The sequence below is a fragment of the Cupressus sempervirens genome, chromosome 10, assembly GCF_028749045.1.
Source record: "Cupressus sempervirens isolate cs-2001-9-10 chromosome 10, ASM2874904v1, whole genome shotgun sequence".
Lineage (NCBI taxonomy): Eukaryota > Viridiplantae > Streptophyta > Pinopsida > Cupressales > Cupressaceae > Cupressus > Cupressus sempervirens.
Window position 1 is genome coordinate 609,243,571 of NC_143127.1, and position 16,831 is coordinate 609,260,401.

Consider the following 16,831-nt stretch of genomic DNA (forward strand, 5'->3'; position numbering starts at 1 on the left):
ATGGATTGTCCCATATCCACTTATGATTAATTGGAAAAGAATGACATATTGAAGTTTGGCAATTATTTTACTCTGACCCATTTTAATACCCACACTAGGAAGTGACAACAAAACTAAAACACATGGGATACTAAAACTTAATGCAAGATAAGAGAACCATCTTATCATAGTTGAGTTTGTATCAAGATGGTGTGACATTATAACCATGGGTCTCCTATGAAAATTAATGTAAGGATAAGGCATAAGGTCTTCAAGGGAGTTGATTTACCATATCTATGATCACCTAAATTTGGTACCATCAAATAGATGCCCTTGATTTCAAAAAATCATCCAAAAAACTTCAAAAGACCTAACACAAAAGGTAATTTTCTCTATCATATAATGTAATTAGTGTATCAAATTTAATAAAATCCTTAAAATGCAATAATCCTAAAAAAATTAATTAATTTCTAAAAGATACGGTACTAATTAGCAATAAGCCACCATGGACTATTCAATTTAATTCAATGTCCTAGCACATTAATTAAAATTGAACCCATTTTCTAATTATACATCAAAAGGGAAATTAAATTGATTAAATTAAATTAAAACTCCAAAATATAATTATTAAATTTAAATATTTCATTAATATACAGAAACTGACTAAAACATATAAATATTCAATATATTTCAATTATCTTTAATTTATTTCTCCAAAATTGAAAATTGATGAAATTATGGATTGATTAAAAGAATTGAGTTGAGTTGTAGTTTCATAACAAAGAAATCAATTATTAAATGGAATAGATAACTTGGCAAGTATAAATCAAAAAGGCTAGTCAAGGTAATTATACCACTATTTCAAGTCACTAATTGAGAAATCTAACACAGTCGGACTAGCTAACTCCCTATCACTCCCAATCAGGGCCAATGAACTAGGTTGTCACCTCCTACAAAGCTTTGTCTAACAAAGAGTGTGTGGAGTTGATCTCAACTCTTCCTCATCCTAGAAATATCTATAAAAGAAGGCTTTCTAACCTTCATTTCTCATAAGCAATTAATTAGTAAGAATATAATGTTGGATTTTCTAGGGATATATTATGTATCAAATTTTTTTATATATTATTTCTTTTTAAAGATCATATAGGTTTCAATAGTATTCATATTTCATTCATCTACTTTTTATACACACTTTCATATAAAATACAAAATAGATAGCTTAGATTTTCATTCATACTAAAATGCTTCATTTCAATAGTGCTTAGTCACTGATACAACTTCAAATCTAAGAGCTACAAACTCCTATTTATTAGAAGGAAAGTCTCTTTTGCATGATGTTTTTCATATTTTTTTTCTTCTTGATTTGAATAACCATGGATATAATGACTTATTGAGGTGTGGTGTTTACAATTACAAGAACCATCTTTCACACACATTTTTGGCACCCACTGTGGGACAAGAAATCATATTTTTAGCTATGGTTTGCCCTTTTTTTGTTTTGTTTTCTACAAGGATCATAGAGAAGACCATTTCTCATGTGAAAAAACTATAGTCCCCTTGTTACAATACATGTTACATGTTTTCTCTCCTATAGTTTCGTTCTAGCTTGTGCAAGACATAAATCTACCTGAATTGTCGCCTAGATTTGATAGTATTCTTGCCTTGGAACCCTATTTTATTGCATGGAAATAGGTACATTCTCATACAAGTTTTTTATTAGTACTTCTAAGTTTCTATAAAATTGAGCTAATTTGTTCTAAATTTTTATGTTTTGAACTAATTTTGGTTGCTAATGCTAACCCAAGAATGTTCATTTTATTAACTGAGATCTTGTTTGAAAGAGATCACATGTGTTTGAAGGGTGTATTATCAAATATGATTTTGAAACTAATAATTTTAACACATGTTTTTAGGATGTATTATTGAATAATATCAAAAAATAAAGCCTACTGATAGATTATTGTTGTAGGTTTCCTTAAAAAACTCAAGAAAACATTATGTTTATTTTATTTCTTTGTCATTTTTAGGAATCTTAAAACCTTGTAAGCACACTCAAAATATTTATTTAGGGGATTGTACTATTGGTCATTTCAGTCCGATCAAAAATCCAAAAACTTTATTTGAGAGTTCTATGAAGGATGTTAAACAATAATCTACTAGATTGATCTAGCATGTTTAGGGATTAGTCTAAGGATAGGAGATTTTATTCATGACCATTCATGGCTCAATCAAAAATCTTGACCCCTAAAAACTAATTCTATGTCTTGCGAGTCTCTTTTAGAAGGCATGTCATTGATTTAAAAAGTATCATGAGAATTACATAATTGGGAATAAATAGGCCTATCTAATCTATCCTATTATAATAAAGAATAATTTGTGAATAAAATCCCAAGTGGTAGAATTATCTTATTTTGTTTTACTCTAGTGGATGTGTGGGGCCCTAAGGCTATAACCTCAACTATAAGGCCATTGTCATCCTTGTACTCATCAAAATATGTTGGAATACATTAATATTTATATGTGGTATCAAACTCTTAATCTCATTTATGAGACCTATTGGAAATATAAGAGGAGTAATATATAGGGGAAGGGTGAATCAGTCACTCCAAAAATAAATCTCAGATCCCTTAGATGTCAGTAAAAATTAATTCAATCAAACCTTGATTCTATTGATTCTTGGCAAACAAAGAAATGTTATAAGTTAGTCAGCACCATAATTGCTAAGTAAATACTTAGCATACAAATATTAAGATGTTATCTATGATTATCATTACTTTAACTTAGTTACAAACATAGAAAAGAAATAGCATGACCAAATTAGACTCCAAGATTTAATGTGGAAACCCAATTTCAAAAAAACCACCAATCACAACTAGTTACTATTTTAACTCTTATGAAGTGAGCCCTGTTATGAGCCAACCCTGTTAAAGGTTCCAAAACACACTGTTAGGTGCTACCTTATTAGAGGATTTAATCACTCTATTAGGAGTGGCCTTGTTAAAATTCTTTAGATAATTCAATAGAACTACCACCTTGTTAGAGGATTTACAAATATATATTTTAAACCATCTATATTAAGATATTTAGATCACTACTACAATTTTTAGAGAGTAATAATGACATGACCTGATTTAATGCAACTAAGTTGTTGATTGTAGATATCAATTTTGGCTTGTATACTTGATCCTTCCTAATTGAATATATCTTTTCATCTCCACAAGTATATTCTTTTTATCCTTCTAATTTGATTTCTCTTTTCATCATCAATTCTTCAATACTTTCACATATCTATCATCTTACATCTTAATCCTCAACTTTACCTTTTATTTATATCTTTCATATTATCAAGTTTTTTGAAATACAACTTGCAATAACTAATATTCATCTTCTTAGTCGGCTAGAACCAATAATCAAATCAATTGAACTCAATATGCTAAAACTAGAAAATCCTTCATTAGCTAACCCTGCTCGGTAGACTTTAACTCAAAAATGATTTTCCTATGTTAACCAAGGGAACTTGGTTAAGACTGCATACTTGCAAAGATCCTTTGGTAACCAAGTGAGCTTAGTACTAGTTCCATCCAACATTTTCTTCATTAACTAAGTGAGCTTGATTAACACTCAGCTTCCACAGACTTTGCTTAGATGCCTGAGTGAACTTGGTAGACACTGCCTTCTAAACTAGACAAACATTGGAATGCTCCATACACACACAAAACTATCTTCACTGCTTGAGTGATCTCAGCATATAAAAACTAATAACAATATGATTTTTTTTTAAAAATCAAAGGCAATACACAATTAACCAATTGTATTCAACAATCTCCCTCTTTGGAATTAATGGCAACACAATATGTCATATTACAATGAAATTTTTGGAGCAAGAATAAAGTAAGGAACATATCCTTAGTTTCATTCCAATTCTTATTCATTAGAACTCCCTTTTTCAATGTGAACTATTCCTACCTTTAGTTTCTCCCTTTTTGATAATTCTTCTCTTCCGATCTCCCTTTATGACATCTCTTTACTATGACAACACACTTCTCAATATTTTCAACAAAACTTTCATGAGATATGATAGTATACTTCTCCCTCTTTGACAACACATGCCAAAGATAATACTTAGTGAAAATCAATGTACCTTAAGTACTAATTCATTTACAATATACCCTTGTCAATACTGCACCAAATCATTGATCTTCAACATGCTCTAGTTGATGCATCACTAAAATTCATTTAGTGAGCTTTAGATAGGGGTGTAGATGCTCAAAAATGGTTTTCATCTATAGTTTCATCACTTCTTCATCCTAATTTTTCCCATTTTCTCATTCTACTAACTTTGATCTCTTGGCCAAATTGATTATAGCTTATCATTTGTATCCTCTTTCACATCAATTTCATATCAACTCAGAATCACCCCAAGTCAACTCAAAATCACTCAGAATCAGTCCTAATCATCACAAAGCATATCAAGCATCCAAAATCAATCATCATTTATCTAATCTTAGGTATTTTTGTGCCTTTTAGTGCCTTAGAAACCTATCAACCTATCAATCTTATCAATCTAACCTTAGTACTATCATGGCTCTCAATGCTAGGTCAAACTATCATTCATGATATCTAATATTTGACATTGTTGAGGCTTTCAATGTCAAATTATGGAATTATTAACCATTTTAATAATATTGAAAATGTCCATTGATGTTATTGTGATCAACCTTATCAATCAACTTTGATCCTATAGCATTTACAATGTCGATTAAATGTTACATATCAATCAATTCATGTCATGTCTCCTTGGCATGTTATCAATTTCAATCAAAAAATTTGAGCATGGCCTTGGTCTACTTTTCATCATCTTATTTGATCTATATTATCATCACATTTTCATCAAAGGGTACTATCACATTTATTTAATCAATCTAGCCAATCATTTATTAATTTCCTCTATAGGATTAAATAACCCATAATTTAATCCTACCATTCTTACTAATTATTCTTCCTAATTATCATCATCAATTAATTAATTTTCTTAATTAATTGACTCATTATCCACAAACCATGGGAATTCTTAATTTCCTAAGTTCCATTTTCTACTAATCCTTGTTTTGTGGAATAAAAGGATTTTTAATTTGAATATTCCATAAAATATTGCATCATAGTAACACTTGGATATGACACCTCATGGATTTTCCTTTGACACTTGGATAAGAGATGTCATAATCAAATATTCTTATTCTCTTATGCATGTCCATATTTGGCTTATTTTTCATAGATTCTTGGCTTTAAGTGGGTTGAGGTGTCTTATGATGCATCATAGATTCTCTTCCACATTTAGTCAAGTTTGACTTCCATGCATCATAGAATCCTAGATTTGGCATCTTTTGTCATATGCATCATGGATTCTCAAAGGAATCTCTTGCCACATCACATATATAAGGGTGACAAATTTAATGCTCTCATCCTTCATGTCAATTATAAAATGGACACTCTTTCTCTCATTTCTGGTCCTTAGATCTTTGAGGTCCTAACTCTTGAGTCCTTTTGCTCCTAATTCTTGAATCTTTGAATCCATAGCTTCTTTTCATTTTGCATTCTTTCTTTGACACTAAAATCACACTTCTAGTATTCACATGGCATTATCCCTATCATAGACTTTGTTTCAACATTGTGTGCACTATAAGCAAGTTGGAGCTACAATCATTTGGAGAAGAAAGAAGGACATGGGAGCTACAAAAAAAAGAGGGGGTTTTCTAACCTTGTGTTTGCTTCTTTTGATTAGTTTGGATTTCATGGTAGACTGATGGGTGCTACCGTATGTTGATTGAGTTTGTGATTTTCTCATAGTATGTTATGCATTTAGCCCATTTTCTAGTTGCTACACTATCATATATCACATTATTTTGAAAAACTAAAAAAATTGTAAATTAACATAAACATGACAATAATTCTCATAATTCATTATGAGGGGCCAAGAATTCAATTGATTGTACCTTTGAGGAAGCTTCAACGAAAACAAGATCCTTACCAAAATCTAGCAGCTTTGCCATCTTTTCAACAAGTACCTTAAAACAAGAAGATGCAATATTAAACAAGTTTCAAAGCAAATATTACAAGCACTTAATGTTTGGAAGAAAAAACTCAATAATGAATTATGTAAGAAAAATAGGAACCATTACAAATACTAACATTAGTAATGTGACATAATATGTTAGAAGTATTGCTTGTGAATTAGAACTTTCATCTTAGTTATTCTTGGGTATATCAGTGACATAGGCTTGTCATCAGTACATTAACTCTCACTATATCCCCAACACAGTTTCTAGGTAACCCTCAATTTTAATTTACAAAAATTGTGCTATGAACAATCATAAATCCCTAAGGAAACTTGTCCTCAGTAACAATTTATTTTGTGGGAACTTGAAAGAGACCACAAAATTTAGCAACAATAATACTTTGCTAAATAGTTTTTAGCTCAGGCAACCAATAGTGACTTGAAGCACAACATTGCATTCTAAAGTGTGATTTTGGATTTCATCATTCTTCAATTTGAATAATACTATCAATTAATAGGTATAATGTACATATCCAAATCTGTAATGCAACCAAATGATAAAGCTGAAGCCAAGACCAATACCCTCTAAATATGCATCTCTTCATTTATAAAACTCACCTCCAATACAAAATGCATATGCAAGATTAAAAAAGAACTATAGTTCAAGTGGTGTAGGGAAAGAAAAGCCACCATTCCACTAAATAGCTTCCATTTTGGAAAAATAAGAGAGGATGTCAACTCTACACATGCAAATTGTATTTTCTTTAAAGTTTTTGAATTTTTTCTAACAAGTCCATATTGTGCACATCCTGTGTAGTTTGAGGAATTTCACTTTACATTATTCATCGCATTTTCTTTAAGGTTTCTAAGTCTTTTCAACAAATCATTTTTACACATATCTTGCAATCCTTGCAATTCATGGTTGAGGCATTGTGTAAAATAGTTCATGTGTCTGCTCCATCCTTTCACATTTGAAGTTTGTCTATCATGGAAATTTCAACTATGTTATATGAAAAATATACCCTCTACTTTATGTTTTTTATCTTATGCAACTGTCTCCTCCCATTGCACATAAAACCCCTTCTAGGTTTGGTGATTTAGCTCTCCATGGCCCTTCAATTTGCATAAGTTAGTCTTCTTATATTCCTAAGGGTTTTTGCAGGGTCTAGCAGGTAATAGGGAATAATTCTTACAAAGTAATGTGTTAATTTGAAGATTTAGTAAGATCTAGCTTAGATTAACAAACCTGCATTCTTGGGTTTTGGATAATTGGATAAACTCTTTAAAAGAGGAAATATGCTAGGAGGGTTTTTTGACTTTTATACTCAAATTTGAAGCTCTAGAATTCAAAGAATGGATAATGAAAAATGGGCCTTGGGTTTTCCAAGGAGATTTGTCTTGTGCATGAAAACCATGGTATCCTTCATTCCCCTATGCATTCTTCAAGGGGTGTGGTGTGTCTTCCCTGTCACCCTTTCCTATTTTAGAATTAATTTCTTGTAGGCACTTGGTGATGGCCTTGGTAAATATAATTGTAATTCTGATGAAACAATATACTACCAAAGCCCTATCATTGCTCATGTCTATGTGGAAATGAACCTTTCCAATAGTCTCCCTACTAAAACTTTTCTAAAAGTTGGCAATTGTTATAGGACTTGGTCTATGGATTATGAAAAGATAGTTGTTCAATGCAGGAGATGTTTCTCAACTAATCATTTCACACCCCAATGTTAAAGATCACCAACCACCAAAGAAACATGGATTCAAGAGGGAAGCTAATATGATGAATTGAGGTTGAGCACCAACACCATGTTGTTCCACCTAGTGCTTAGATTTAAAAGCTTCTATCTTGTATATATTTTACTTTTCAAGGACACATAATGTTAAGCCTCATCCTCTCATAGGTGGAAATTCTTCTCATATTGAATCTCCTTCACATAGATCTCAAGTATGTGATTATATGGCTACTCATGATGATAAATCCAAAGCAGATGACTTAATCACCTTAGTAGTTTCTGCAAAATCAAAAATCTCTCCAACACCATGGGAAACTCTAATTGTTAGAAGTTCCCAAGCTTGTTCAAAGGAATCCTTTGTTACTTTCTAGCAAGAATGGAAAAATGTAAGGAGAATGGAATCTTTCACTATCAAAATCTAGACATCCAATGTTTCTAAGGTAATCAAGTAAATAGAAAAATAAGGATGAAGTGTGTACTTTGGTGCACCCATATCTATGGGATAGGGTTTCTTTGTTATTTTTGGAATGAACTTCTAGTGCACCCCTATTAGAGGGTCGATGTGTACAATCTTTTTCTATGCACCCAATACATGGGACCAGACCCTTTTTCTACAACTCATTGAATATGTGTGTGTGTGCACGCATGCACACACACACACACACACATAGATTTTACAGTAAGTTTTTATGGGTTTTATTCATTTTAGGCCAAATTTGAAAAATACAAATATATGAATATAAATCTAGATATTTGTATTAAGGGATGAGTTTAAAAATCAATCATCTTAGTATGCACAAAGGGGGATTGAAGTTTTACACCTAAAAGGTTTGATTATGGACCCATGTCCAAATCTCTAGCATTTCTTATTATTAGATTGAATTTAGTTAAGAAAAGGTTTTACATGTGCATAAAAATTTAAGAATACTTGATTTTGCTCCAAAATATAACTTTAATTTTCTTTAACTAATGAACCTCTTCCTATTTGAGAACCATTTTGAATTTACAATTATATAGCCCGACAGATATCAAGAGTTGTTCTCATTTTTTATACTCCAATAAAAATTACTTTTTTTTAAAAAATGAAAGAATTTCAAATCATTTCATCATTTCCCACATTTCATATCAATGAACTAGTTAGAATTGGGACCAACCATCCTTAGAAGCTGATTTATAATCACTTATTGATCATGAAACCTAGTAAAATAGAGAATTGTGTTTGCTTGCTAACTAATACATATTGGAAATGCTTTATTAACAAAAAAAAATTGTAATTTTTATATGCATTTGAAACTAACATTAATTTGTAGTAGTAAAAGATGAAAACTCTAGAAAAACATAAAAGTAAAATGAAGAAAATGAACCTCAGAATAACTATTGCTACATGATTGACCTGAAAGAGGTTGAGAATGTGTTCCAAAAACTACAACTCTTATAATCAATGCCTCTAGTGGAACATCCAGCCAAATAGTAATTCCTTACTTCATACAGCCCCTTTAAATTTTAAACAAAATTCTGAAACAAATGAAAAAACTAGTCATATATTTACTGCATTATAAGAATAAGCAAAAGAAATGCTCAATACGAAGATTGTCAACATAATACACTACATTGTCCTACCAATTTAACCATGAACTATAGCACCACCTCTGGTAGCAACAACTAGACAATACATGGTAGATAATTGTTTCAGTACTTCACCCTGTAGCAAATTATTTCATTAGTATAACTTGTAAATTCTTGTTGGTTAAATTTGTAAGTGGAAATAGGTACTTTTCTCTATCAAGAGAAAGAGTTGGTGTCAAATGCAAGATAAAGAAAACTATTGGTATTGTGAGATATATAATTGCCTATGGTATAGAGTAGTTTAATTTTGAGTTAAGAAGTTAAGGATCTTCAAAAGATTAAATTGAGGAAAACTCTGATAGCCATCACTAAAACAATCAAGGAACATACGCACAATGCTACCTCTAAAACCCATAGCCATAAACCATGCAAGGGAAGGTACTCTAAGAAAGAGGAGAATGCCTCAAAATCTTGGAAGCTCTACTCATTGTGATCTTTAAAATTTTGGGCAACAAATGCACCTCCTACAACCTCTTCTATTCACCTATCACTATTCATAACATCAAATTTTTTTAAGCACATAATGGAAACTATAGCTTTTAAATGGTGATTATCAAAATAGTAAAAGTGTAGTCCACACTAAAAGTTCCTTGGAAACCAACTTGTCTCAAAATTAATATTCTAAGGATTCTAATATAATCTTTCCAATAGTTGTCTTTCCACTAACCATCATTCCTGCACTTAGACAAAAAAAAATTCTTGAAACCTTGTTCATAGAAATGAGTTCTGCAATCTATGGCTCTAGCCTCTCCCTATTTTATAAATATATTTTTGGGTGTTGTAATCAGGACTCACCCACAAGGAATATAAATCTTCCTTTTAATTTTGGAACAAGCACATCAGCCTTCTTTTGCATCAAAAATCTCTTATTAGGAAATTGAAATCAAATGTATGAATCTTAAAATAGGCACAGGTTCTCAATCAACTATAACACTCATGACAGTTGAGAAAATTGTGTGATTGTATATAATTAGTGTATGCTTGAATATGTGGCCTCTGCTAACACACACACTTCAACATGGTCATTGTATGTGGATTCATCCTGGAATGAACATCAGATTGTTCATCCAAAAATCAGCCTGCAAAGTGACCTGTTGCCTTCTATCTAAAGGGAATTGCTTGTCAGATATCCTCAGATTCAAGGTGTTTAAGCAACCAGACCCTGTAAAAATGAAGGATTTGAATGCAATTTAATTTATATGAATGTGCAAGTAATCTAGATGAAGTGAAAGCAATTAATCTAAGAAATAAAAGACATTAAACTAAAAATGTATGCATTATTAAGCTAGATGAATTTAAACTAAGAATGCAAGATGTATGTAAAACTATCAGCAAATGTGAGTATGAATTCCAGCAAAAATTCGATGCAAATTCTCCAAATTCATCCTTCTAAAATGAAGAGATGAGGGTCTCTTAAATAGACTTTCTTGGAATCCATCAATGGTTGAGATCGATTTCAATCAACGGTCAGGATTAAAGGTGAAGTTCAGTCATAAAGGGAGATTCTCAAATTAAAGGGAGTTAACAGATTTAATTCGAGTAAAATAAGGAGTTAACTGATTCAATTTGAGTAGAAAAAGGAGTTAACTAATTTAACTCATTTTTTATCAATAGTGAACTGGAAATTTCCCTTTTTGAACTGAAGAGAGATTTTGTTGAGATATTTAATTTAATAAAATGAGATATGCTCTCATAATTACTTTTTATATTTAATTAAATAATCTTTAATTAATTAGAGACACTTTTCTTATTTAATTAAATAACTTCATTTAATTAATTAGGAATGGCTTCCCATTTAATTAAATAACTTTGTTTAATTAATTAGAAGTAAGTACTCCATTTAATTAAGTAATTTTGTTTAATTAATTAGAAATAACTTTCCCATTTAATTAAATAATTACATTTAATTAATCAAGATAGGCGTATTTATTAAATTAAATAAATTTAATTCCATAGTACATTAACCTTAGGATATAATTTAATTTAATTAAAGTATAAATACTTAATAATTAAATTATAATTAAATAAAGTAGGTTTAATGTGACTAATATGAGTACGTACTATAGGAATTAAATAAGAAATATGATGAATCCAGATTAGGGTTTTTTTGCATCTGACAATTAAGTCAAGTAGCGAATAGTAGAATGAAAATTGCCTATTAGAATAGGACTTAGAAATTATCAGAAATAGACCAGAATTGGTATAATGGAAATGAGCCAATTTTGGGGTATTACAATTAGGAGTAGTTAAATGTGAATATAAAACATGACATTGTGTGTACTATTATAAGTATGAAAAAATTGTCACTATATGAAACCTCACCTTTAGTACTAATGCCTCCTCATCCTGACTTTCAAATTGGTCTTTTTCTTCTTCAGATACTATTCATTGAACATTAAAATGGTTTACATTTTAGAACTATGATTGGGCACCAAAATGAGCACAGTGGCTGTGAATAGTTAATATATAAGAGCCAATACTTATCATTATGCATACTACCTCAAGAATAACACTTAAAAACTATTTAGATAGTGGACAAAATTACTAAACTAAATTTTTAATGTTTAGAAGTAAAATGAAGTGCATTTCAATTAAATATAAAAATATTATCAATTTTGAATAGAAAATTGACTATTATAGCAACATATGTACTCCTTCCATAAAATACTTTACATATGCAAAAGGTCCATAAAATACTTTACATATTCAAAAGGCTCTAGGAAAATGGAATAAAGTGAGTTCCAATCAACCAAAAGTACAGAAATAATATATCATTCAAGTAAGAAGAGATTGAATAAATAGTCTAGTCATTATCAAGACACCCAAAAAGTACATATCCAATAGCCTATATTGTTTTAGTCAAGAATCTATGAGGATCACATGCCTACATATGCACCTAACATAGATGAAAAACACAAGTTATAAAAAGATTAAAGGCATTAAATCTGAGCTCTTTATACACACATAAGAAATTGATCAAAACTATAGATTTAAACCCTAGGTTACATATGACCCTTGCATTGAACCAAAAGAATTGCACTATTCCTATTAGCATGTTGAGAAGAGAGAGGGATAAAATAGATTTATAAGAAATCCACATAGAGATAAAATAGGGGTTTTAGATGACTATAAAATAGATTTAAGGAAATCCATGTAGAGATAAAATTAGTCTCCTTGTTATCAAGGGTAAACTTTAATTCATGATATGTAGAAAAACCTTTTACCTCAACCAATTGATGAGGTCTAGGTATAGATGATTGAGAGGAATCATTTTGCTAGATTCAGAGTTGGATGCGAGAGATGGGGAGTCTAGTGTTCCAAATGAGGAGTCAAAGAGAATTGTCAAGAGGTGAATACAAGAATTCTTACACTCAGAAGAAGGCACATTTACTATATATGGTGGGAGCATTTACAATAGAGGTCAAAAAGCAGCTAAAGAATCATCAACACCATCATCATATATATAACACAAGAAAAGTTTCACCATAGTTGACACAACTTATAAAGCAATCACTTAATCCCATATAGCTATATTTTGAAAGAAGTGCCCACAATTTGAAATACATAGACAATATATAAAAATTGTGACTTACATAACAAGAAACAATTATATTGGGGATTAACAATGTGAATAGTAACACATTATTCTCAATGTTCTTTATCTCTAGGCTTCTTGATGTAGGTCATTTTCTTTGACTTCTTTGCCAACTAGTCCTTGTCCTTCTCAATACATAAGCAAATAGAAGGATTTAACATTGGGCCCCCTATTTAAGTTGACAAGAGAAGGACATGATAGAGAATATCTAGTTAATGCATACAAGTTTTGGTATGTGGAGAAAATCCTAAAAGCTATGGTACTTAAGAGTTCTATTACTTCTAATTTCTATATTCATATTTGAGTTTTAATTTCCAACTTATCGAAAATCTTATTAAAGCTAAAACACTTAAGAATTTTTCATATTGAGAAGCTCCTTCCATATGGCTGTACAATAAGAGAAAGCTAGAAATTAGCTTTGCACAGCCAAGAAAATTCATACCATCAGGCACCATATAATACCACAAAATAAGTGTTCAATAGAAAGTGAAGGCATGTTTTTCATAGAAATTCAAATCAACCATCAGGCATTTTAGAAACACTGCATTCAAGAAAAATGAGAGACCAAGAATGAAATGACATATGGCTTTTAGTGACACTACCTTCAAGTAAAATGAGAGGCCAACACGAAAATGACATATGGTCATGCCTCTTGATGAGACCTATTGACAAAACAATAAAACATGTTAGTTCTCTCCACCATTGAATCTTTGTTCCAAAATGACACAATACAAAATTGTGATAACTACAAGGATTTTCTCACCATAAGGAGAAGATGTTGACTAGCTTTATCCATTAGGCATATAGTAAGCCCAATTGTGAGAACTTGTAACATTATCCTATATTCATAAGCAACATGAGACTAAATCATACAGACAAATTCATACAAGACTTCAAGAAAATATCTAAACCTGAATAGCACCAAGTCCAAGTGATGCAATACTAGCAAATGAAATCCCTACAATTTTGAGGATAGCACAAATTATAGCTCAATGCTTTGTTTAAGAAACAAGATTGACATAGACACTATGAATCGAAAATCACTTCTAGCAACTTTTTATCTCGTTGACTTTAGATTTTTGAGATAATTCTTTGTTGCCAAAGGCTATAGCAAAGTGTTTTATAGATTCCATAGTTTATAATATGATAAAATTGAACATGAATAAAGACATGATATAGAAAATCAACTTTAGATACCTATAGGCTAGAACTCACCAACAAATTTTAAAATGGAAGTGTTGTAAACCACAATACCATTAACTCCACTTAATTGTTGCAAAAGTAGCAGCCCAATACAAATCTATAGTGTCCAATTTCAAGACAATAGAAACATACAAAATTGTAATTTTTGTCGATTTTGGAAGAATGAAGTAGTTGTTGACCTATAAAATTGCTTGTGTAAATTGGCCAAAAGGGGAAAACTTAAGATGTAACTTACAGTAAGAGGAAGGGAATATCTTCATTCAAAGAGCTCACATAATTTAATTCTACTTTGTTGACTATTCATCTCCATGGCGGTCTAGACCTCATAATATTTCCATTAGTTAGACAATCTTCTACTATTTTAGAGGTTATGTTAACTAATAGACAATTAAATCCCATTCACAATAGGAAAAGCTTAAAAAACAAGCAAAAGCTATATAAAAGCATATGACTCCTCAAACTAGTAGAATATTGAAAACACACTAAGAATTTTGATGATGCAATTAATGGAATAGGAAAAAGAAAGGAAGTTCATTTTGGAGAAATCATAGCACCTTGATTTAAACTGCTCCAAGAGAGACATCAATATCAGATTTGTGGAGTGTTTGTAGTGAAGCTTCAAAATTAGCATTAAAAACTTTTGCCTACACTCAAGTAATCATAAATTTACCAAATAAGTTTCTTTGTATAGTATATGTCATTTTAAAATTGTTGACAAAAATTGAATGATATCATTTCAAAATGTATCTTTATGTGAAATATGCTTACTAGCCATCTAGGGGATTCTGGGATGAAGAAGAGGATGAATACCAAAAGGGTACAAGGGATCATACCTACCCAACTAAAGTTGTCAGCCTATCATTTCTTTCATAAAAGTTAAAAATCTAATTTATTTTTTTGAATTCACCTAGCAAAAGCTTAAATAAAGGGTACCTACAACTACAAGAGGACACCATGAAAGGAACAAACCAAATAGATATGCTAGCATAATACCAATTGTCATAGAAAGCTATTGAAAAATCAATTAAGTATTAGATTTAAAACTATATCAAATACATTTTATATTAGGAATATTATCATGATTAATATATGAAATAATTTTGAGTATAGAAAATATGCCTAATTTACTAACCCAAGACTTCCTCGCAAATGCTTTGGTGCAATCTCACTATTGGTTGCCCTTCAATATATCCAACATAGTAGACACATGTAGTATTATATAAGACAATGATTTTATGATTAAAAAAAGTTAGGTTCCTTATTCCTTAATATATATCCTCATTCCTTTTACTCCATAACAACTAAATAATTTCACAAAATAGAACAAACAAAAAAGAATTAAGCTTGTCATCAAAGATATCAATGAAACTAGTAAGTATTTCAAACCATGAGAGACCAAGGAAAGTGCTCCAACTAAGGGTGGACCCAAGAAATATGGACTAGACATGAATAGAAAAAGGGCACTCAAGGAATAGGTGATATAGGGACTCCATGGATGAACAAATAGAGTGGACAATAGGGACAAGACCAATAGATGACAATGCATCACCCACAACAACCCTCTTAAATGAGACTTACCACACAAGATAACATTTTTTAGGTTTGCCACTATTCCAAAACCTATTAAACACAAAGGACCATCTAGAGTCATTGTTGCTTAGCCAAAAGCTAATTGGAGCTTGTGTATATTGCTGGCTGAAATACAGATTTCAATCTAAATATTTCTCATTCATCTCAATACAATAAAATAAATGTAAAACTAAATGCATATATTTTTCCACATTTCTAAATAAATGGTTTTTATTTTCTACATGTATAAACCCATTCTAGTGGTGATTGTTGCAATTTTCTCATAGTCACATCTACTCTTTTTGTCCTTTGATACTATCTCCTACTCTTCCTTGTTGTGGATAAGCATGCTAAGCTTCCATTTCCAATCATCAATATTGGTAGCAGAGGACAAAACCTATTACCAAAACACATGTTAAAATAGGGCTGTATAGCTCAAGATGTCAGATGCAAATAAGTAAATAAAAAGTTTTCTTTCAATTAAACAACCATAACCAAGAGATATACATACTAAAGAGGAAACTAAAAGATAGATAAATAAATCAATGTCTGAAATGATGAATTTCTAAGAGAATTTATCCAGCAAAGATTAAAATTTAATGAATACATGAGTCCTGATAATTAATATGGAATTGCATTTATGTCTTACAACACTTTTATGATTAAAAGTGGACCAATCATTTAATAGTGCTTCAATTCCTATATTTAGGATGTGTGGGTTTATCTCATATGGACTGTACCTCAGACATCACTGATTTACTGACATGTTCCACCAAGTTTCTAGGATGGTAAAGGTAGAGGCCTTATTTTAAGGAATTAAAAAAATATAGGAAATATCATATACTCATATGATAAGGTATTTTACTAGATCCATTATAATTTATCATCTCAAGAAACCTTGGAGCTAAATTGAGACCTCACATGAATCAACATTCATATTAATAATATTTCAATATCTAAATCATTTAACATTAAAGTGTGCACATAAACATAGAACAAAAAGTGAAGACCAAAATGCTACAAGTGCAAAATGAAAAGAGTTACAAAATTGTATCTACTACTACCATG